Source organism: Bos javanicus, chromosome 21, assembly GCF_032452875.1.
Source record: "Bos javanicus breed banteng chromosome 21, ARS-OSU_banteng_1.0, whole genome shotgun sequence".
NCBI classification, from domain to species: Eukaryota; Metazoa; Chordata; class Mammalia; order Artiodactyla; family Bovidae; genus Bos; species Bos javanicus.
This window is the reverse complement of record NC_083888.1, coordinates 21,964,204-21,988,653: the sequence shown is the minus strand read 5'-3', so window position 1 is coordinate 21,988,653 and position 24,450 is coordinate 21,964,204. Positions and strand designations below refer to the sequence as shown.

The 24,450-nt window shown below is 46.9% G+C and overlaps 1 protein-coding gene and 1 long non-coding RNA gene across 9 annotated transcripts in view; both read right to left on the bottom strand.

Annotated features, from left to right (window-relative positions):
- The window catches only part of ZNF592 (zinc finger protein 592), a 53,549-nt gene extending 37,459 nt beyond the window's left edge, over window positions 1–16,090 (bottom strand). For 3 of the 8 annotated variants that reach the window (XM_061393994.1, XM_061393999.1, XM_061393996.1), the window contains exons 1-2: window positions 14,886–14,973; window positions 1,500–1,663 (exon numbers count right to left, since the gene is read on the bottom strand). The gene's annotated coding sequence lies outside the window, so the exon portion shown is untranslated. Of the gene's footprint in view, window positions 1–1,499; window positions 1,664–14,343; window positions 14,431–14,885; window positions 14,974–15,515 lie in introns of those variants that run through there. The other 5 variants (XM_061393995.1, XM_061394002.1, XM_061393998.1 and 2 more) reach the window with 3 other exon arrangements.
- Window positions 16,091–17,624: 1,534 nt separating this feature from the next.
- The window catches only part of LOC133233918 (uncharacterized), a 32,682-nt gene continuing 25,856 nt past the window's right edge, over window positions 17,625–24,450 (bottom strand). The window contains exons 3-4 of the long non-coding RNA XR_009731917.1: window positions 23,958–24,041; window positions 17,625–19,310 (exon numbers count right to left, since the gene is read on the bottom strand). This is a non-coding gene — a long non-coding RNA (uncharacterized LOC133233918). The remainder of the gene's footprint in view (window positions 19,311–23,957; window positions 24,042–24,450) is intronic.

The following is a 24,450-nucleotide window of genomic DNA, read 5'->3' as shown; positions in this document are numbered from 1 at the left end:
CCCTCTCCATCCCTCTGTTCCCTCCTCTCTTCCCCTCCTCTCTCCCTCCTCCACGCCCCTCTCCATCCCTCCATCCCCTTCTCTCTTCCCCTCCTCTCTCCCTCACACTTTCTTCATTACCCCCTTCCTCTGCTCTCTTCTCTCCTTCTCCTAAAAGAGATCTGGGTGGGCTCTTCCACATGGCTGCTCAGATCCCAGGCAGCTAATCTCCTGCAGGAACACAGGGCCCCAGACAAGGCAGCTTTTCAGCAACAGCTTGGCGTGGCAATGGACCTGACATCCAGGTGTCCACACGTGTGCCCACTACATATGTCTCTGGTGAGCCATGGGAATGACAGGGAATAACGTGCTCAAGAGGACATCTCTATGTGCCCTTCCACCATCAGACAAAATGGAATATTAAAAGTGCTTATTTTTTAAAGATATTATCTGTAAAATGTTCACAAATAAAATGATGTGATATTTGGGATTTGCCTCAAAACAAACACAGGGCAGGAGGAAGAGGGAGGGGACACAGATAATGAGGCAAGATCGGCCATGAACTGATAACTGTTAGATCTGCTGTGAGGAATGCATGGGGGGTTATTATGTTATTTTCTCCGTGTATGCATATTTCAGCATACTAGGGACCAGACTCTTGGAGAGTGAACTCTACAGGTGCAACTAGCCAACCTCAAAGGTCATACCCATTAGGATGGCTGTTATCAAAAAACAAACAAAACAAAAACAGAAAACCGCAAGCGTTGCTGAGAATGTGGTGGAGAATTAGGGTCCTTCTGAATTGCTGGTGGGAATGCACTGTTTTCCATAGTGGCTACAATTATACAAACACAGTGGACCTAACACTTCTACTTCTAGGCACACAGCCAAAAGAGCTGAAAGGGACCTCAAAGAAGTATTTGAGCATGATTCACAATGTCCAAAAGGTGGGAAAGAACAAAACAACCCAAGGATCCATCAGTGGATGAATGGGTAAACAAAATGTGATATAAATATAAAAGGGAGTATTATTCAGTCATAAAAAGGATTGGAATTCTGATCAGGCTAAAACATGGATGAACCTTAAAGACAATACGCTAAATGAAATTAGCCAGATACAAAAGGACAAACACGGCATGATTCCACTTAATAGGAAGCACCTAGATTAGCCAGATTCATAGAAGAAAAAGTAGAACAGTGGTTATCAGGGGATAAGGGGAGAAAGTATCAGGGATCATTATCTAATGGTACAGAGCTTCAGTTTGGGATGATGGATAGGTTCTAGAGGTGGATGGTGATGATGGTTATGTAGATGTCCTTAATGCCACTGAACGTACATTTTTAAATGGTTAAAATGGTTTAAGTCAACTATATTTCAATAAAAATAATAATGAAAACACTCAAAAAATTCTAGGATCCCCTTTAAAAGTGGTTAAAATGGTCAATTTTCTTATGTATATTTTACCACAATTTTTAAAAATAATAACTGCTACCAAGGAACATTAAAAAAAAAAAATCACCGTGTCCAGACTTTCAGCTCTTCAAGGCCTGCTCAGGTGAACCTAGACATCATACCTCAGTGAGGCTCTCAACACAAGGGCGTGGCAGGTGTCGCTGGGGGTGCAGAGCTATGGAGAAAGGAACAGCTTCTACCTAGGCACATGGTCTAGTTTCCAAATACCACCTAGGAAAGAAGAAAAAGAAAATGTCTTTTAATAGAGCTGAAGGGCAAACATTAAAGTAAGTTAATAATAATAATAAAGTGTAGGTCAGACCCTGAGAAAAATCTCCAAATGTAATTCAAAGCAGGCTTCAAATGTAATCCAAGATAAAACCTTCCCCAGTCCCAGAAGGGTTTCACAGGTAGCTCAGTGATAAAGAATCCACCTGCCAATGCAGGAGACAAAGGAGATGCAGGTTCAACCCCTGGAGTGGGATGATTCCCCTGGAGAAGACAACCCACTCCAGTATTTTTGCCTAGGAAATACCATGGACAGAGGAGCCTTCAGGGCAACAGTCCACAGGACTCTCAGAATCAGACATGATCAAGCAACTAAACAACAGCAACAACAGTCCCAGATCCTCTCCTTTTTGCTTATCACAGTGTGGTGGTTCAGAATCCAGACCACCTGGGTTCAAATCCAGTTCTGCTGCTTACTGCCTTGGGCAGGTTTTCTCACCTCTGTGTCTCAGTTTTCCCGTATGTAAAACAGGATTACAGGAGTTAAATGAGGTAATCTCTTACCCTGCCTCACACACATCAAATGCACGTGTTTGTTAGGTATTTTGCCACCAACCTCAGTGGCCAGCAAGCTTCACCTCATAATTTTTCAGAGTGCCCCTGCAGACAACTGGATCCCTAAACACCAGGCTTACTGGAGACACGCACAGGAGACAGAGACAGGACACATGAAGGCTGCTTACCCCTCATCACAGCTCGCCCTCCAGGGCTCAGGAGGGCACAGAAGCAGAGGGCCAAGAAGCATGCGAGGCGCCTGGGGGCAGGCAGGCTGGGAAGAGTCACAGGTACGGGAGAGACAGGGAAGGGACAAGCACCAAGCAGGGGGTGAGGCAAGAGGGAAGAGGTGGGGAAGCGGCCAGACCCTTCTTCTTTGTTTTAACAAGCGGTCCTCAACTATACCTGAATGGAACCAACTCGGGAACCCTGGAAATGGCCACAGCCCCCCCAAGATTCCACTGTAACAGGCCCATGTGGAGAAACCCTCAGGTGCACGCACACAAGCGACAGAACAAAAAGTCTCATTTCTAATTCTGCTCACTCTCACTCTAAGTCCACATTCCCTCATTTGGCTTCATTTTTGTCTTTGATAGACTAGAATTTGATTGGATTCTAAATAGAGATGTAGACAATGTTAGTAGAAAAATTTATAAGAGAATGGAAGGAAACCCATTATCCCAATTCTATAGAAGGGAAACACAGAAAACATGTTTTTCCTTTTCTTATTTGGACCTTATGTTTTCAAAACATAAACAATCAGAAAACATGCTCCCACATGAGGATACAGTCCAAGGCCAGGGGATGGGGTAAGTGATGTCTTAGATCTGATACCCAAAATGAGTTAGTTCCAAGGTGCGCCAACGAGTGTGACTGATTCCTTATCCCGGGGTGCCCTCAGTCCTGCCGACACTGGAGCCCCCGGGTTGTTCAGACCATCTCTGCGGCCAGTAACACAGCCCGGCTGCACAGAGCAGTAGCAAGCTTGAGCGCCAGGCGCCACTGGCCCAGGCTGGCTGGCTCTCTCGGGCCCCTACATTCTACACACGTGGATTGATAGGAGCTTCACCACTTACAAAACACTACTACCACGTCACAGGGAACTAACTCGCCAGCTAAGTGGCGGAAATCAAGACTCAAGCTCAGGCTCCCAGGTGCCTCCAAAGACCAGAGTGCCCTTCCCCCCAGGGACTGTGAACCAAGAGGCCTGACTTCACGCTGCAGGTACCCAACTTCCTTGTCTTCCCAGGGTGCTACTGTATACGGCACATGTTTTCCTTCAACTGGTATTGAGATACTCACTGCAGTCGTTGCCATAATTATGACACACCTTCGGGTGTTGTGAGACTGAGGTTAGAAATCTAGAATACTGTTCTAGATTAGAAGTTCTTCCAACACCAGAAAGATTAAGAACTGTCAGAGCCCAGGGGATTCTAGGAAGCCATTAAATTTAAGCTGCTAACTCTACAAGCAAGAAAATGAAGGCCCAGAGAGGTGAGGTAATCAAATGAGATAAAGGACATTACCTGAAAAGAGTTTTATTACCGTGGAAGATTCCTCTTATTCCTAGCAAAGCCACTGGCCCTGCCTAAGCTTCCCAGAGGGCCTGAAGTCTCCAACTCAGTTACCATGCAAATCTTTCCATCAAACACCCAGCATTAAGCTTATTAACCCTTAGACCAGTGATTCTGGTCCTGGAAGCACATGAGAAACACCCAGGAAGCACTATTAATACCTAACCCCACCACAGACCAACTAAATCAGACTCTTTAAGAGTTGGGCCAAGCATTTTTTAGAAAACAATGCAAAGGACTGATATGTCTGGGGTTGTGAACCATGGTCTTTAGACCAAAGTATAGTCTGGGGACCTCTGGCCTCAAAAATCACCCTGAAATCTTGTTAATAATGCAGACTTCTGGTCCACCTGGAGACTGACTCCAAGTGAGAGAAGAGCATCCCAGGAATCCGAGGCTGACCAGAGAACCACAGCGCTGGCACCGAGTGAGTCCTGGAAATCACACCCGTGCTCCAGCCGACCCTGTGGTCTGGGATGGCCCCAGCAGCTGGCCTGGCAAAGGCTCCTGGATGATTTAGACTTTGGTTCCCTCTCTAAGCTGAGACCCCCTGCAGACGCCCCACGGCATCAATCCCCAGCAGCTGCAGTGAACCTTTCAGAAAGGACGGCAGAGTCTAGCATGGCTCTGCACGGCCAACCCGGGCCTCCCATCTCACCCAGAGCTAAGGCGCAGGCCCCCACAAGGATCTACAAGCCCAGTGGGGCCACCCCGGCCCCCTCTCCCGCACCTTCCCCCTCCTCTCTCCAGTTTTTCCTCTCCACTAACTGCTCCTCCCTCACAGCTCCCTATCTCGCTCCTTCAGAGCTCTGCTCAAATGTCCTTTATCACGGAGATGTCCCTACTTCAAGCAGAAAACCTGAGGCCTCCCCACCAAACCTCTCTGTCCTCCGTCCCTGCTTTGTTTTTCTCCATAATACTTTTCACCAGCTCTCAAACTTTGTTTTCCTTATTACCTGTAAGCCTTCACACACAAGATCACGAGCTCCATGAAAGTAAGACTTTTGTTTATTTTCTTCCGTGTTATCATCCCAGTACCTATAGTGCCTGGCACAGAACAGACACCCAAATATTGATTCTAGGAATTAATACCTTAGAAACACCAATCTCAAAACATGATTTGTACCAAAAGATCATCAAGGAGCTGATTATGCCGAAATCACTTCTCCACTCATCTCATCTTGGCCAAAGGCTTTTTAAAAACAGGCTAATAAACCTAATGAAACAGAGACTATTTAGAAATAAGGATTTTCAGTCAATTAACCCAGTCCAAATGGGTCTGTGAGTCAATGACAACTTGTTCTGAGGAACAGATGAAACTATGGAGACAGAAAATACAGTTGAAAGAAGTTAATAGGACAGATGGATTTCAGATACTGCCCTGGTATCTGTGCAGGTTCAGAAGAAAACCTGAGTACACTCCCAGCCCTTTTCCCATCAGGAAGTCTCCAGCAGACCAGAGAGGACAGGCAGGCTCCCACCCAGGGTGAGTCGGCAATATGCAGGCCCAGTGCAGGCTACAACCGCCTGCTCCCCACAGAATGAGCCATCAGACGAACACACCTGAGGGGGACCCATCTCTTTCCCTGTGCCCACTTATCCCCACCTGCTTCCAAAACTCATCTGAAACACGAACAATAAGCTCTACCAGGCTGGGAGCGCAGAAGCTTTTGTCAAGGCCTCACAGCAGCTGGGGAGAAGCCCGCCGTTACTAGGTCTCACTGAGATCCTCGGTGCTGCTTCCCGCCTCCGTCCTGGTCCTTGCTGACCTCTCTCCTCGCCACCTCTGGTCTCTCCCCACAGTCCTCCTATGTGTCTCTTTAAGACCAATCTTCCCCCAAACACCACTTTTATCAGTCATCCACTCTGCTCAAAAATCTACAATAGTTTCCCGTGGCCCATCACATCAGCTGCAACCCCAATGCCAGGCTTTTGAGAACCTCCGTAACCTAACCTAGGCATTGACCAAGTCTCCTGACTTTGCATTTCAAGAGCTGCTTCTTCACCTGCCTCAAAGCACCAAATCACTGCCTTCACCTTCAACAGCACTGGTAAGAGACCAGATTGCAGAGACTGGAACAGACCATGTCTCCAACTTCCATTCCTGCCAAAAGCGTCCTCACTGTCCACACCACCCACACCCATTCCCCCACCCCAGCTTCTATTATGTTGTTTGTTTGTTATTTGGATATTTTTGGCCTTGCTACACAGCTTGTGGGATCTTAATTCCCCAACCAGATACTGAACCTTGGCCCTCAGCAGTGAAAGCAGAGTCCTAACCATTGGCCCACCGGGGAATTTCCCCCCTCCTCCTAGCCTCTAGTCCCACTGCCCTTTCCCACTTGACTTCCACAACACACACACACTAGACGCATGCATCTGTGCTCATTCATTCACTCAATAACGCTAGCTGAGCACCCACTACATGCCAGGCCTTTTTCTAGCCACTGTGGACAACACAGAACAAAGTCCCTCCCCATGCAGTGATGACATTCCACTAGAAACAAGCAAATTCATATGTCAGGTAGTCATACAGCCTTTCTCAACAGGAGTTCAACTGAAGTCAGAAACTGGAATGACTATATTCTCAATTCTGAAGCAAGTGAGAGAGCAAGCCACGTGAATACAGCGAAGAGGTTTTAAGCAAAGCAAAGAGCAAGTAGAAAGCCCTGAAGCAGCGAAGTGTTTGGTGCAAGCAAAGAACCTGAACCAGAGTGGAGGCTGTGACAAGAGACGGAGATGGGAAGCAGGTACTGGAGGGCCACTGCAAGGACTGATGTTCACTTTCAGATGGAAGGCTGGTGGGGACATGGGGGAGGGGAGCAACCTGCATTGGCAGGCAAATTCCTTACCAGCGAGCAACCGAGGAAACCCTATTTTATATATAGTAATGTGTATACATCAATCCCAATTTCCCAAATTATCCCTCCCCCATAACCCTCTGGTAACCATAACATATTTTTTAAATGAAGGAAAACCTTCTAATCCTTTAAGCTGCTTGCTGCTTAGTCACTCAAGTCATGCCCGACTCTTTGTGACCCACTGGACTGTAGCCCGCCAGGCTCCTCTGTCCATGGGATTTCCCAGGCAAGAATACTGGAGTGGGTTGCCATTTTCTTCTCCAGGGGATCGTCTCAACCCAGGGATGGAACCAGCGTCTCCTGTGTCTCCTGCATTTCCTGCACTGCAGGCGGATCCTTAACCTGCTGAGCCATCCATCAGCAGTCCTTTAAGACTGAGCCCAAATTCCACCTCCACCTCAAAGTCCCCTGTACCAGTGCGAGGCCGTGCTACACCCTACGCCCAGGGCGGCAGGACCACTAGGGTGGCCCAGCATTAGCAGCACATGCCCACAGCAACTAATGTTCATGGAAGTTTCTTGTGCTGCCCACATGCCTCTCCTGTCGTGCGGAACATGTCCCTTTGGACACTCTTGCCCCCAAGTCCCTGCCTGGGTCCCAGTCTCTCTCCCCATTGACTTAATTAACTCCTGGTAATTAAAGCTACTGTTTAGTGATGAACTGCCAAGAGACTGACCTCTCTCACAGGGTGTAAATATTTTAAAAGGGGACTCTAAGGGGAAATGCAAACGTCTTCAGACTCAGGGGAATGGTGGAACGATAAGCACTGGGGCTCACTGGGGATATGGGTAGGTGGCTGCCTTCTAAGGGTATAGGTGCTTAGAAAAGCAATGTCAAAGGGAGACAAGTGGGGTAACGAAAAATGAGATTACATCACTGCCACCACCTCCCTCCTCCCAAACAGCCATTGAATCCATTTTGGGTACCAGGGAATGTTCCCCAGAGGTAACCCCAGCCATCTCTGGGGTGACTGGTGTGAAAGTAACCACCATCCTCAGAAACAAAATCCCTCTTAAGACACGTCTGGCCTGGAAGCAAATTGTTCTCTAATTGCTTTCAGTGGGGAAACTCCTTGAGGGCGAAGTTCATCTCACATGATTCTTTCATGCTCCACGGAGCATCCAGTTCTCTCTGGGCTGGGCCCAGGGTGGGCCTTACAAAAGCAACTGTAGATAACTGATCAATGATGGCCCAGTGGCAAAAAGGCTCCAAAGGATTTTAAATACAAGCAAGCATTCTAACCAAGGACAACAGTAGTATTAATCATACACCTAATATTTTTAAGGGCCTGAAGATTTATAGCTTTAATGAAGTCTTGGGCAGTGAAGTAGTTTTTACAACCTCAGCCAGTTCAGTTCAGGTCTGGAGTCTGTCTAACAAAGGCAAAGGCAGAGAGCAGCCCCTGTCCACAGACATGAGCCTCAGCTGGGCCAAGCCCCAGAAGAATCTGAACAGCTGCTCATTACCCACCCTGGACTCCTTTCTCCTCCAAAAAATTCATTCTACTTGTCAGCTCCACCCAGATGCGTGCAGCCCTGGCTCCCTGAATTAAGGAACCATTACCATCAGAGGTCCTAGCCTAATTCACTACTGGGGAGAATGTATCTTTACTGCACATCTAACAAAGGCAGCGAGGGGTGGCCTGGTTCAACGCCATACCTCTTCTGCTGCTGCTGCTGCTGCTGCTAAGTCACTTCAGTCGTGTCCGACTCTGTGCGACCCCATAGACGGCAGCCCACCAGGCCCCGCCGTCCCTGGGATTCTCCAGGCAAGAACACTGGAGTGGGTTGCCATTTCCTCCTCCAATGCATGAAAGTGAAAAGTGAAAGTGAAGTCGCTCAGTCGTGTCCGACTCTTAGCGACCCCATGGACTGCAGCCCACCAGGCTCCTCCGTCCATGGGATTTTCCAGGCAAGAGTACTGGAGTGGGGCTCCATTGCCTTCTCCCACACCTCTTCTAGAGGAACGCAGTTCTGAGCAGTTAAGAGTTTTTGCTTTAGGGCATTCAATGTCTGTCTCTAAAATTAAAAACAGATTTACTGGTTGTTTTCTTTTTGTAAAGATGACATACAAGCTCATAGAAAATTCAAATGATAGGCAAAAATATAAAGAAAAGAGTAAAAACCACTCCAATCCCACCACTCAGTGGTAAAATCTTAGAGTAAGCTCTGTTCTGCAGAGAAGTGAACCCATTCTGAGTTAAACCTAGGGTGTTGCTTTTGCCTTTCTGGATAAGCCTGCGGATTTCATTTTTGCAGAAGACCATTAATGCTACCCCTGCAATACTAGAAAAAATTTCATGGGTCTCCAATATTTCTGGAGCTCACGAATGGACATAACAAAGTCATACAGACCCCCCTGTCCCACATACATACTGACTCGAGGCCAGAAGGTCATCTGTTCAGCAGACATACCCCTTTTTTCACTCAACATGGCAGCAGTCTTTCTACAATCGATCATGTAAATACAGCATGTATGCAGAGCACCAGCACATCTCCTGGAGCATGTCAATGACAGGAAAGGGGACAGACACCGTACCTCTTGATACAGCACCTTCAGAATCTGAAATGGAGAATCTGGGTAAATGTGACTTTCCCAGAGTCACCCAGCCAACAGAGGACAGCTGTTCTCTAAGCATTGATGCATTTGAGGAATGACTCTGAGGTGACACCAAACTCAGAAGGTGCTCATTAACTTTTCTTTTAGTCATAAAAAGGATCAGATGTGTCATTTCAACACACACGTAAACACTTCCCACTGTCAAATAAAAATGAATGGTTGGCTGAAGTAGCACTTTTATCCCTAAAAACACTTCTCAGAATTAAAAAAAAAAACTAATGGACACCCCCTCCTCCACTTCTAAAGCATGAAGCGGGAGAATACTGGACCAGATGCCCACAGACGGAAACACACACAGACTGCGGGCACACTGGACCAGATGCCCACAGAGACACACACAGACTGTGGGCACACGACCAGATGCCCACAGACGGAGACACACTCAGACTGTGGGCACATGACCAGATGCCCACAGACGGAAACATACACAGACTGCGGGCACACTGGACCAGATGCCCACAGACAGAGACACACACAGACTGCGGGCACACTGGACCAGATGCCCACAGACAGAGACACACACAGACTGCGGGCACACGACCAGATGCCCATAGACGGAGACACACTCAGACTGTGGGCACATGACCAGATGCCCACAGACAGAAACATACACAGACTGCGGGCACACTGGACCAGATGCCCACAGACGGAGACATACACAGACTGCGGGCACACGACCAGATGCCCACAGACGGAGACACACACAGACTGCGGGCACACGACCAGATGCCCACAGACAGAGACACACACAGACTGTGGGCACACTGGACCAGATGCCCACAGACGGAGACACACACAGACTGCGGGCATACACCACTACTCCACCTCACAGACATCGACACTTGGAACGCTCTTCTATTCGCGATGCTCCTATTTTTGTAGGAAAAGAAAAAAGTTAAAACCAACTTGCATAGAAAGATAGAGCTGGGGGAAAAGATCTAATAAAAACACTAAATATTAAAATGCTAACAGTAAATCTAGGTTATAGAGTTTATCATTTTTATTTCATTTGTATACCCATCTGTATTGCCTAAATTTTCCACATGAATAATGTCCTTTAGAGTTTTAAAAGAAAAATAATTAATCCATAATCTAGGTTGGTCTATTTGGATTTTGGTTTCCAGTGTAGAAAAATACAGATTCAGAGCTCTAGGGGGTTCACCACTCTTTCCAGTTCTGCAGAAGCAGAAGTGTTAAGACGAAGCTCAAACCCCATGAAGGTTCCCATGCAATAGGAAAGTTCGCCACGACCAGGCTGAGTAGAGGGCAAGAATTAGTACCTCCTCTTCTGTCCCCCATGTGTAGGCAAGATGAAAATCCTAAACCAAACTCTTCTTCAGGTACAACCCCAACCCACCCCCACCCCACCTCTTTCAAGAGTTCACAGACCTCTGTTCTCGGAGCAACTTCCAATGTATCTGTCCACAGCCACCCCTTGGCCACAAAATTACCCACACCATTTGGTATCTGCATACCTTCCCCAGTAACCCAATCCTAGGGAGCCCCTTTTGCAATACTTTATTTCTAAAAAAGTTATTCCTCCTTTTCCTTAAGTTTCACAAACACAGGATCCCATTCAAATGATACAGAATTATTCATTCCATCAATTAATAAACATTGTTAACTACACTGTATAGAGCTTTAGGGCAAGGTTATGTTAACAAAAAAGGGTTAGTATTCATGGAGCCTGAGAAAAACAAGTGGGAATTGAGGAGCAAGAGTTTGCTAGTATGTCCGAGTCCTGCCCAGAAGTTAGGGGCTGGGTGTGGGGAGGGCCATGACCAGAGGACAGAGATATCTGTCATTCTGCAGTTTCAGTTCTCAAGGCTAGTTAATACCCTGATTTTTTGCATCAGTCTCTTCCAAGTTTGGTTAGTCACTCTCCCTGGATCTGAACCAGCTCCACGTGGCCTACACAACTGAATTTCAAGGCTTCCCTGGTGGCTCAGTAGTGAAGAACCCACCTGCCAATGCAGGAGACAACAGGTTTGATCCCTGGTCCCATAAGAGCCCACATGCTGTGGATGCGGTGTAACTAAAGTCAGTGCGCCACAACTATTGAACCTGTGCTCTCAAGGCCAGGAGCCACATTTACTGAGCCCATGTGCTGCAATTACTGAAGCCCGCACACCCTAGAGCCCAAGCTCAGCAACAAGAGAAGCCACTGCCATGAGAAGCCCGCACACCACAACTAGAGAGTTAGCCCCCACTCGCCACGAGATAAAAGCCTGAGCAGCAACAAAGATGCAACACAGCCAATAACTAAATAAAAATTATATTAAAAACAAACAAACAAACAAAACCACCTGAGTTTCAGGTTTCTGAAACTTCATACACTGAAGCCCTGAGATCCCACCAAAATAAAGTCACCTCCCAGGATGACAACTGTATCCTCTCTATCAGCAGCACCCATCACGGTATGGATCTGATGTATCCAGTAGTCTCTGATAGGTCCCTGTGCCTTACGGAATTAAATCCAAACCTGACCTGCCTTTCACAAGCCCAGCTCAGCTTACCAGCCTCATCCCTGGACAAACCAAGCCTCTCACAGCTCTGTGCTTTCACGTATAACTCCCTCTACATAGAATGTCCTTTGCCCAGTCTTACATGGTGGTAACACTGTTCTTCCTCCAAAGCCCAGTTCAGAAGTCACCCTGGCCCCAAAGCCTTCCCTATTTCCCCAGGCATTTAGTTCTTACCCTCTTAACTGTAGCTCTCTAAATACAGGGGGTTTTGAGAATTTGTTAAGTACATTGTAGCTCATTTTAATTATCTGACCTCCCCTAGATACACTGAGCTTGAGGGAAGGAACTCACATTGTATCTAGAAGTCCCAGTACAGTGTCAAGACTGAAACAAGAAATCAGTGTTGAAGGACTGAGCACATGGAACATTGGCATTAAGTTATTTAAAGGAAAACAGAGTCTCACAATATTCAAGAACTGAATTGTCCCTACAGTTAATCTCATCCAAAATGACAACAGGGCTGGGAGGCAGTGTGGATGTTTTAAAATTTTAATAAAAGAAACTAACATGTTGTACTAAAAGTTAATTTAATCAATACAAAAACCCTAGGAAGTAGGTACTTTTACCTGCATTGAAGCTGAGAAAAGCTTGAGGCTTTTCCAGATAGGAAACTGAGGCACCAGAAGGGTTAAATAACTCAAAATCATTCAGTTAGTAAGTGGCAGAAGCAAGACACACACTCAGTAGTCTGGCTCCAAAGCCAGAGGGCTCCGGAATCAGGAAGACCTGGGTTTGAATACAGATTATGTTACAAATGTAGCTTTGGATAAGTCATCTAACTCCTCTGAGCTTGTAAATGTAAAGGCGGCAGGACTACTCCTCTTAGAGTGCAGAGAAGACTAAGTTAAATATGATAATGTTTGTAAAAGTCTCTAAAATTGATTTTGCCACCTAACAGGCACTCCATAAATGTTAATTCATTTTTCTTTCCCTTCGTAAAAGCTGGGCAAAATAGTCTCTCTGAGAGAAAAGATCCTCCTCCCCCAGACTGCTTGAGGCTTTTCAAAGCAGACCAAGTAGTGAGGCCACTCCATACATTAAGCCTTGCCTTACCTTACCTGCTTATTTGTCCATACCAGAGTCCTTTTAAAATGTAAATATCATCATGTCACTCACTTAAAACCCTTCAAAAGCTCCTAATTACACTGGGGGTAAATCCAAACTCTGGAGGGAAAGGCATTCTGTCCCGGAGGCCCCCAGTGAACTGACACACCTCTCTAGAAACTTATCTCCTCTCCAGTCACAGGCCTCTTTCACTTCCTCCAACTTACCAAGCTCTGTGCTGCTCCACACATGGTTAACTCTCACCCCTCCTTCAGGTCTCGGCCTAAATGTCACTTCCTCAAGGGACGCTTTCCCTGAGCCCCCAACCCAAATCAAGGCCCATTATCTCTCACCACGCTCTTCACCTTTCTCCCCTTGTACTCATGACAGTTTGAAATGATTAGTTCACCACTTCCTTCAACGTTTTATTCAAAAGACAACTTCTCAGGAGCCCTTTCCAGACCACTCAAATATAAATTCAGTCTCTACCCAATAACCCAATAACCTGTTTTCTTTTTCTCATTAGCACTTATTAACAGCATATATTTTTATTTTATATTTTATTTTATTGTCTGTGCAACGCCCCCCCCTTAAAGCTCCACAAAGGCAGTTATTTTTGCTTTGTTTTCTTCACATCATCTAAAACAATGCCCAGCAGGTATTTGTTGACAAATACCTGTTGCTGAGTGATGTTTCAAGATTATTTGTTTATTATTGAGTCTATGAACTCAAGGCAAAACATGTCTTTCTGGTTTACCCCTATACTCCCAGCACCTAGTGCAGTGGCTGGCACATAATAAGTGCTCAGTAAAATTTTACTGAATGAATCGAAGCCATGACCAGTGGAACAACTGGAAAGCGGTCAAAATCTGTGTGCTAGCACCTTGCTTCCTCTTCTCTTTCACTGCATAATGTACTTGGGGTGAGGCAACAGACCCCTGAAAACCCACCATGCACCTTCCAGGCCAGACATCTGTCTCTCCACTTTCTGTAACCTCAGCCACACTGTACACACCAACAGAGGCACCCAACAGACCCTGCAGAACACAGAGTTGAAGGCAAGTGGGCCAGCCCTGAGCCAAATACAACCTTTCCCCACTCCCCACCAAGTCCCATTCTCTGACTGGCAGTCCTATCCTAGGCTAGTCCTGGGTGCCAGCCATGCTGGTCTGGGTGGGCCCTAGGATTTATTCCAGTGCAGGATTTTTAATGCCTCCTCTGGCCTACTCAAAAAAGAAAAGTTCAAAATCCCTGAGCAGCTCCAATAATCCTAGGGTTCTCGGAAGCAGGCATACCTAAGGTCGTCCGGACCCCTCCCCCTCACAAGCGCTGATCCAAGGCCAGGAGGCCATCTGTCCAGCAGACGCTCCCCGTCCGCCCTCGGGTCACATTGAGCCTCTTCCCCCCCAGGTTGGCAGGAAGAGTCCCTGCAGAGAGACAATCTCCACCCTGATCAACAGGCCTGGTCACCCTCCCTGGGCCCCCCAACTCTGGAGCAGGCATACCCGTCTGCTCCCGAAGAAACCTCCCCCAGGGACAAGAACTTGGGCGGAGGTGGGGGCAGGGACTGAGGGGCGCCAAAAAAGGACGATCCCCCAAGTGTCTGCCCCGTGACGGCGCCAGCTCCTCGGGCGGCCGGGATGGTCCGGCTGACAGGGCGCCCCAGCCGGGCAAAGTGGCACCGTTATCCGTGCCCGGGCGGGGGGCCGCGGGCCGACGCCAAGGGCGACCGCCCGTCTCGCGCGGGGAGGACAGACAGCAAGCGTGCCCGCCCGGCGAGGTAGCGGCGGGTCGGGACGGCGGAAGGGGCAGGCGGCCCGTCCGCCGGGGGCGGGGTGGGGTGGCGGCCGGGGCCCGCCAGGCGGCGGTCGGGGGAAGTAGCTGCCGCCTCAGGCGGCGAGCAGGGTCCGCCCGGCTGCAGGGCCGGGCCGCGGCGCCGGCGCGGGCTCGGCCCCGGCTCTGCTCTGCCCGGGCTCGGGCTGGGGCGGCCTCGGCGGCGGCCCCGGCCCACAAGCCCCGCCCGGCCCGGCCCGCGGGGGGCGCTTACCTGGCGGCGGCGGCGGCTGCAGGCCCCGGGCTCGGCCGCGCGCGTCCCCAGCGCCGGCTGTGGGAGCCACAACATGGCGACGGCGGTGGCGGGCGGGGCTGCGGCTCCGGGGGCGGAGCGGGGGCGGGAGCCTGCCTGGCGGCGGGACCTGGCTGGGGCCGCGGGCGGGGAGGGGGAGGGTGGCCGGCCGGGCGGAAGGCGACTTGGACCTGGGCACCCGCCCAGGGCCGTGCGGCTGAGGGGCAGCCCCGGCTTGGGGCCTGGCCTCTCGCCTCTTGCCTCCCGCCCCAGGCAGGCTGCTCGGCACCGACCCGACGGCGGCGACGGCAGTGGCGGCGGGCGGGGCGGGGCGGGGACGGCGTCGGGCAAGGCCGGACCCTCGGCCTCGCCTGCCCCAGCCGAGCACCCGGCGCGGTTCCGGTCCGGCGGCCGCCCCCTGCGACCTGGGCCTCTGGTCCTCTGACGCGCCTCCCGGGCGGGGGGCCTGAGGTTGGGGCCGAGGTCCCCCACTAGAGGGTCACGATCTGCCTACGAGGTGCCTCGCCCCTGCGGACTGGAGCGCCTCTGGAGCCGGGACGGCGTCCTCTTCCTTCAAAATCCGGCTCGTAGTGGGGCCTAGGAGGCTGTTACCTGAAAGGGAGCAGAGGCGGCGTGGGCCTGTGCTTAGTAGGTGCGCCCTAAATGCTCGGTCATCGCTGCATCTGGGGACTTGCACGCGGGCCTGGAGGTGCAGGGGCGCTGAGACATGACCGTGAGACCCGCGGCGAACGGAGTTGGCGGCCTGGCGACGGCTGCCTCCCAGGGGTAGACTGAGAGATCCTCCGAGTTACTGGGGAAGCTCTGACTGGGCGAGGTGAGAACTCGGAACAGGCGGGCAGAGGGCCAGGAAGGACCTTCCAAGAACTCGGAGGACCCGGGAACGGGCGGCGTTAAAGGTGGCAGCCAGGTGGGGAGGGGAGAGCACGGAGTCGGTGTCTGGCACTGAGCACCCACTGCTAATGGAGAAATGCCCTCAGAAGAACCGGGAAAGAGACGCCAATTTACTCGAGGGGTGGAACTAGCTCAGCCAAGGCCTGCTCTGGGCCAGGCTCTTCACTGAGTTGAGCACTAGGTAGGCAGTTTGTGGTGGTGGAGCAATGAAGGCAGTAAAGGGTGATGAATCCAGAAATTTGGCAGGGGGAGGGAGGGGAGGAAGGGGGAGGGCTAGGGGAAGGGACTGGGCCTATGGCTCCAGGGGTAGTAACTGTGGTTAACACTGGAAATTTCCTAATCATCTTGTGTTCTCCCCACACGCAAGTGTATGAAAGGTAAATACCTGAGATGATCGATAGGTTAAATAACTTGATTGTCGTAATCATTTCCGTGTACACATATGTATATAAATCATATTGCATACTTTGAATATGTGTATTTGTTAACTATACCTCAATAAAGCTGGAGAAAAAAATGTTTAAGGTAAAGGAGAGGTGATTTTTTTTTTCTTTTTTTCAATTTGAGGAAGAACTCTCAAAGGATCTGAGAGGGGAGACTAAAAAGATAGGATAATTAATAGTGGGTGATCTCAGAAAAGAAAAAGGAAATAGGGCTGGGGAAGAGGGAGGAAGAAATCCGAGAAGAGGCACATCTCTTCCTACTAGATCTAGACAGTACACAAAGACAGAAATATTTTGAGGTGAGGAGGCATGCATGCTCAGCCCTGCATGTTTCCATGGGTCAGCTGCCTGGATGACCCCCTGAGTCAACCATAATCCTTCAGGGGTCACTGCCCTTTAAAGTTTAAGTGCAATTGGCTCAAACCCAATTTGACATAAAGTGGGAAACACAGCTTATGTGTCAGTACTTCCAAAGATTCATGGGGGGACTTCAATTTCTCCAAATTATCACTGGCCCCAGTTTCCTATTTCCCAAAACATAATCCACTGTGCTTTTTAAGGAAATTTGTCTCTATATCCTGCATTATTGTTGTCGTTCAATTGCTAAGTCATGTCTGACTCTTGCGACCCCGTGGACTGTAACCCACATGCTCCTCTGTCCATGGGATTTTCCAGGCAAGAATACTAGAGTGGGTTGCCATTTCCTTCTCCAGGAGATCTTCTGGGACCAGGGATCAAACCTGTGTCTCCTGCATTGTCAGATGGATTCTTTACAACTGAGCAACCAAGGAAACCTCTATACCCTGGATACCATTCCATTTATATTCCCCCAAAATACAGCACCATGAAAACAAGTAAAATGCCCAGTGTTCCATGATTGTTAAATTATAGTTGATTTGTAATAACCATTGACATCATGTTGAATGCAATATTGTAAATCAACTATACTCCAATACAAAAAAAAAAAAATTTTTTTTAATCCAGTTGAACAGAATTCCCCTGCTGCCCAGTGGTTAAAACTCTACCTTCCAATGGGGTTCCATTCCTGATCCCACATGCCTTGTGGTACAGCCAGAAAAAGAAAGCGTGTTGAAGAAAAAGATTAATGTCATGGCATCTACATATAATTAAAAAGCACATTATAAAGTGATATGATACCAGCTTGTAATATATAAATATACATAAATGTGTATCATATGTAGATTTTTTAATGGGAGTTTTATTTTCTTCTGTGACTTCTGTATTTTCTTTTTACACTAGTACATTAATATTTACTTGAAATCAGGAAAAATTATATTTTCAAGTGCATTTTTATAAAAAGGTATTTCTTACAGATATTTATGGAATTAAAAAGAAAGGTATTAGGAATCAGGAAAGGAAGTTGGAAATGATCTTTGAGGGATAGATGGGACTTTGGCAACAAAGAGGGGCTAGTTGAGGAGGCTGACCTTTGCAGAAGGAACAGTACAATCAGTGATACAAAATAAGAAGTTCAGCAAACACCAAGAGGTCAGTTTGCTTGGAGCACAGATTCACTTGGGAGAAATATAGGTGAGTCATTCTGGAAAGGTAGGGCTTTGATCCTGCATACCAAGCTGAACCCTCTGTGATTTGATGGCTGGAAGAAGAATCCTGAGGCTTGAACTGTGCAGGTGATAAATTTTAAAGTAAATGTTCCTGTATCCTCTTCCTTAATGAGATTCTAGATCTTAGCCCTTCTTCTAGTTCAGCTGCTAATTCATGTCTGACTCTTTACCCCATTGCCTGCAGCATGCCACGCTCCTGTGTCCTCTATTGTAGCCCAGAGTTTGCTCAAATCCATGTTCATTGAGTCAATGGTGCTATCTGAAACTTCTCATCCTGTCCCACCCCCTTCTCCTTTGGCTTTAAATCTTTCCCAGCATCAGGGTCTTTTCCACTGAAAAGCCCTTCTACCCTAATGCTGTTTGGGTGTCAGATTGACTCAGAATGAAGAGGTAGGGACAACAGCTTTTGCATTCCAGCTGTTCACAGAGTGAGAACTTGCTTCTCTGAGTGAGGCCCTTGCTTCTCTGGTTATTCATTACTGCAATTTATTCAGAAGGCAGCAGTTTCAGAGAGCAAATTAGCAAAGAGTAAAAATGAAAGAAAGAAGAAATGTGCACTTTAAAACCAATACTTAGGAAAAGTTTATTTTTTTTTTCAGCTTTCTATGATTGGCTCTTTTTTTTTAGATCCCATATAAAAGTGAAATCACACAGTGTTTGTGTTTCTCTGATTTATTTCACTTAGTGTAATGTCCTCAAGATCCATCCATGTTTTCAGAAATGGTGTGATTTTCTTCTTTTTTATGGCTGAATAATATCCTTTGCACTCTTTTTTGACTGTGGCCCTCCATAAGAAATATATTCTACATCTCAACCCAGTATATATATGCCCATGCACACAGACACACACACACACACACCTCTGAAACAAAACATTCCATGAAATATTACCATTATTTTATGCAATTCTTTCTGATATTTTCAATTTTATGTTTTTATTTCTTTTTAAATACTGATCATTGATCTTCAGACCCATTATAGGGCTCCAAAATGCCTTGAAGGATATTAAGAAAAGGCTAAACTATTATTCCCTACTATGTTTGCAGTTTTCACTTAAATATCCATACAGGAGGTGACCTGAAGTTTGCCATGTTTACCCATCCAGAAATCAGCAGGACAGGCAACACTCTCGCAGGATGTGGTGGAGGAGGGGCTAGAAGGATTGGCAGGAGCCATGTTTGGGTTTCTTTTCCCTTCTCAGTAAATATTTCCTGATACCAGTATTTCTCAGAAACCATAAATGCTTTCTCATTGTCTAGCTTCAGATACAGACTGAAATTTAAACAAGCCTAACCTACTGACAGCGGATTACTGGAGACAACTGTTTATTTGAATGAACACAATCACAAACTAAAATAAAAGGGAAAATGATATATCTCAGTTGTGACAAAACGTAGAAGCCATCTTACTCAACACTGTTGGAATGCTACGGTGACAGGAAGTATCAGCCCTGAGAAGACTGGAACCTGAGAAAAGATGAAAATATCAACTTTATTACCAACAAAGCTGAGCTGAAAAATGTCCTGGTCAATGACCTGGTTAATGACCAAAAGCTTTTTACTATTCTTTGAATTAAAATAGTCTCCCCCAAATTCCAACCTCCACTTTGCAGAGGCCTATCAGCTTTAGCCACGTATGGTTAGGAAGGATTGCCCTCCAAGTCCCTGTGTGTGCGCGTGTGCGCCTGCGCTCAGTCATGTCCAACTCACTGCAACCCCATGAACTGTAGCCCAGTAGGTGCTGTCCATGGGATTTCCCAGGCAAGAATACTGGAGCAGGTTGCCATTTCCTACTCCAGGGGATCTTCCCAACCCATCTCTAAGGGCAGGTAGATCCAAATTCAGCAGTTAGGTAGATCACTCCTTCTAGAATAACCAGCACAAATTCTCCCTTATCTGACCTCCTATGGGGAAAAAAAAAATTTAAACGAATAGGGCATATGTATTTGTCCCTGCCCAAACAAATCAATCTGGCCCAATAGTTGGTCAGTTAATAGGGAAAGTATATTAAAGTGACAAATACAAACCTTAACATTTCATTTTCACTTCAAACCTGTAAGGAACACCCACTTGCCAATCTTTCAGTGTGAGGGCAAACCTTTTATTTGAGCAACGGTGGCAGTTAGAATTCTTAAGTTGTCTTTCTTATGTAATTCATATCCATGATGTATTTTCTATACTTTCCAATTTGTTTTTTTTTTAAGTTGACTGAGAGGGACCTCCCTGGCGTCCACTGGTTAGGACTCCATGCTACCACTGCAGGGAGCATGGGTTCATTCCCTGGTTGGGGAACTAAGATCCAGAATGCTGTTCAGCACAGCTGAAATAAAATAGAATAATTTAAAAAATAAAATTGACTGAGGACTTAAAATTTCCTCCAAAGCAATATAAATAGAGGCTCCTTCTTTAAAAAAAAAAAAATCCTGTATATTTCTGCTTCCCACGTATGGTTTGCCAGTAATTTTCATGTGGTCTTTAGCTAATATTTCCAAAGCATTCAACTGACATTTCATAGAAACAGCTCCTTCTCTTTCAGGCTTATGTCTTATCAGTTTATGTAATTTTAATTAAATCAATTATACTCTGGCAAATAGCTGTCATAAGCAGTTTTGGGACCAATCACAACAGACTCTTGTTAGGTATCTAACAAAACGGGTAGGAAGATGTATATACATATATATATACATTCCAGATGTAGACTCACTAATTCAAAGCATTCAGCAGGCATGGAAAGTAGTCAATACATTTATTTGGAGGGAATGGAAAGTGTTGATTCCAGCTAGTTCATTAAAACTACCGAATGCTCATTTTACTAGTATAGCCAACTCTGGGCGCGTATATCTTAACCGTCTCCTTCCATCATGTGTACATTTTATAAATGTTTATTGATACTCAGGACAGTGCCAGGCACTATACTAGGCCCTGAAGAAGCACAGCTCACTGAAGAAGAAACTGTTATATAAACAGGATGAAGAGGCAGGGTAAAGACAGAAGAATATTAAGGGGCAAATCCCCTTACCTTCTCTCTCAGTCCCCTCAAAATCACTGTCCCTCCATTCCCATTTAGCTAAAAAATAGCTTTAACTATCTTAGGATTGGTATGACTATGACAGAAATCCACATAGTAATACACCTACTACACTAGTATATATATAGGGCTTCCTCACTGACTCAGGTGTAAAGAATCTTCCTGAAATGCAGAAGACAGTTTCGATCCATGGGTCTGGAAGATCCCCTGGAGAAGGGCATGGCAACCCACTCCAGCATTCTTGCCTGGAGCATCCCATGGACAGTCATGGGATAACCCTGGTGGGTTATAGTCCAGGGGGTCCCAAAGAGTCGGACACGACTGAAATGACTTAGCATGCGTGCGTGTATACACACACAACTTATGTATTTTCCATTGCTAATAAGAAGATGCAATTGGCCCATTCAGAGAAAGCTGTAGCAATGGGAATTTGTATAATCCTCTTAAAAAACAATTTGACAATACTTCTGAAGAGCCTTAATAGAGATGTGACTCTCTTTTGACTCATCAGTATCACTCCTAGAAACTTTTCCTTAAGAAAAATTCTTCCCTCTTTTTCACTAAGATGGCACTGAAGGCAAAGAAGGAAATCCTTGCCCCTCCCAAAGCCAAAGCCAAGACCAAGAAAGCAGTGTTGAAAGGCATCCACGACCACACACACACAAAAAAAATTTGGATGTCACCCACCTTGCCACAGCCTAAAACACTGCAGCTCAGGGGGCAGTGCAGACAGATATCCTCAGAAGAGTGCACCTAGGGAAAGCAAGCTTGACCACTGTGCCATTATCAAGTTCCCCCTCACCACCAAGTTAGCCATGAAGAAGATAGAAGACAACACATTTGTGTTTATTGTGGATGTCAAGCATCAAATTGAACAGGCTGTGAAGAAGTGCTATGACATTGATGTAGCCAAGATCAACACCTTGATCAGGTGTGATGAAGAGAAGGCATATGTTTGCCTGGCTCCTTACTATGATACTTTGGATGTTGCCAACAGTTTGGGATCATCTAAATGGAGAAGGAAATGGCAACCCACTCCAGTATTCCTGCCTAGAGAATCCCAGGGACAGAAGAGCCTGGTGGGCTGCTGTCCATAGGGTCGCACAGAGTCGGACATGGCTGAAGTGACTTAGCATGCATGTATGCATTGGAGAAGGAAATGGCAACCCACTCCAGTATTCCTGCCTGGAGAATCCCAGGGACAGAGGAGCCTGATGGGCTGCTGTCCATGGGGTCGCACAGAGTCGGACACAACTGAAGCGACTTAGCAGCAGCAGCAGCAAACTGAGTCCAGCGGGCTAATTCTAAATATAAAAGTTTTCACTAAAAGAAAGAATCCTCCCCAGGGACGTCCCTGGCAGTCTGGAGGGTAAGACTTCACCTTCCAATGCAGGGGGTATGGGTTCAATCCCTTGTCAGGGAGTTAAGATCCCACATACCTGCCTGGTGGCCAAAAAACCAAAACATAAAACAAACAATATTGTAACAAATTCAATAAAGATTTTAAAAGTGGTCCACCTTAAAAAAAAAAAAAATCCTCTCCAAAAGTGAACAGCCACGTGCATAATATTTACTGTAACCTTATTTGTGATAGTGAAAGTTTGAAACATGTGAATGATTAAGTAATTTATGGCTTGCAATATTGTATAACTTACCACTGAGTAAGCACCCAGTGGGGTAACAAAAAGTATTAAATGAGAAAAAGATACAATTTGTTCAACTACACTGAGAACTACCAATTAGATACTTGAAAAGGGTGAACTTTTGGAAATTCCCCAGTGGTTCAGTGGTTAAGACTCTGGGCTTTCACTGCTGGAGCCCTAGTTCAATCTCTGGTTGGATCCTGGTGCAGCCAAGAAAGTATAAAAATAATGAAAGGGTGAACTTTTTGAATCATATTCATTTCTTTTAAAAAGATATAACTCTCCAGTTTTACTTTTGTATCAGCCAAGATCAGCAGGAAACAGATGGCCTGCTCAGTGAGTGTAACTGAAGACAGTTAATGAAGGTACAGTGTACAAAGATGTGGGCAGGGTTGAGGGAAACCAACCAAGGATAATGAAGTACTCCAGGGCAGTTATCTGCCGAGAAGCCATTATCAACCATAGACCTGAACAGGCAAAGAGATGGAACCAGTGCCCAGTGAGAGCCACAGCTGAGATGGAGGGCCAATGGGAACTTCTAGGAACACGGTTCTTTCTCTCCATCTCTCTCTCACTTCTGTGGCACCTCCCATTGGCTGAACCCAAGAGGAAGTCTAGGGGTAAATGAGCCCAGATGACATTGTCCTTCAAGGTCAGCCTCTGGAGAAGGACCAAGAGTGGTGGATTTGGAGGCAGCTTATCTAGCAGATAGGTGATCATATAACAAGGTGAGGCTGGTTAAACATATGGCCAAGGACCTTAAGGGAAACCTGGAAAATCAGGGATTGTAGAGGTAGTTATCGGAGAAGGCAATGGCACCCCACTCCAGAACTTTTGCCTGGAAAATCCCATGGGTGGAGGAGCCTAGTAGGCTGCAGTCCATGGGGTCGCTAAGAGTCAGACACGACTGAGCGACTTCACTTTCACTTTTCACTTTCATGCATTGGAGAAGGAAATGGCAACCCACTCCAGTGTTCTTGCCTGGAGAATCCCAGGGACGGCAGAGCCTGGTGGGCTGCCGTCTATGGGGTCGCACAGGGTCGGGCATGACTGAAGCGACTTAGCAGCAGCAGCAGCAGAGGTAGTTAGAGAACAGCAGGATGGATAGAGGGGGCAGGAAAAATTGTTACCTCAGGCTGAGACAAGGATGAGAGCCAGAGGCAGGAACAGTTTATTGTTTGGTCAAATACTGAGCTAGAGCCTGAGCTCTGGAGTCTTATTAATAGGAGTATGTGCATGCCCAGTAACTTCAGTGGTGTCCAGCTCTTTGTAACCCCATGGACCATAACCCACCATTCTCCTCTGTCCATGGGATTCTCCAGGCAAGAATACTGGAGTGGATTGCCATGCCCTCCTCCAGGGGCTCTTCCCAACCCCATTAATAGGAGATACAGAACTAAATCAGAGTGGCGCATCAGAAATTCTCCACCTGTTGGCTATTACCTTGTATTTCTCCTTCCCAATGAAACTTCATGCCTTCAACAAATAATTGTTTCGTACTTAGTATGTGCCAGGAACTGTTAGGCCCTGAGGATTGAGAATAAACAAAATTAATTTAACATCCTTGCTCTCCTGGAGTTTACATCCTGGTGGCAGGGAGAGACAACAGATAAGTAAATATAAGTCGGGGTGATAGGTGCCATAAAAAAAAAAAAATGCAGGAGAGCAGGGAAATAAGATCCTGTCCATTTTACCTCTTTTAAAAAGCCCATGTGTGCACGTGTACCAAGTCGATTCAGTCCTGTCTGCCTGTTTGCAACACTATGGACCATAGCACCAGGCTCTTCTATCCATGGGATTCTCCTGTCAAGAATACTGGAGTGGGTTGCCATGCCCTCCTCCAGGGGATCTTCTGAGCCCAAGGATCGAACCCAGGTCTTCCGCATTGCAGGCAGATTCTTTATCTTCTGAACCACCAAGGAAGCCCCCACCCCTA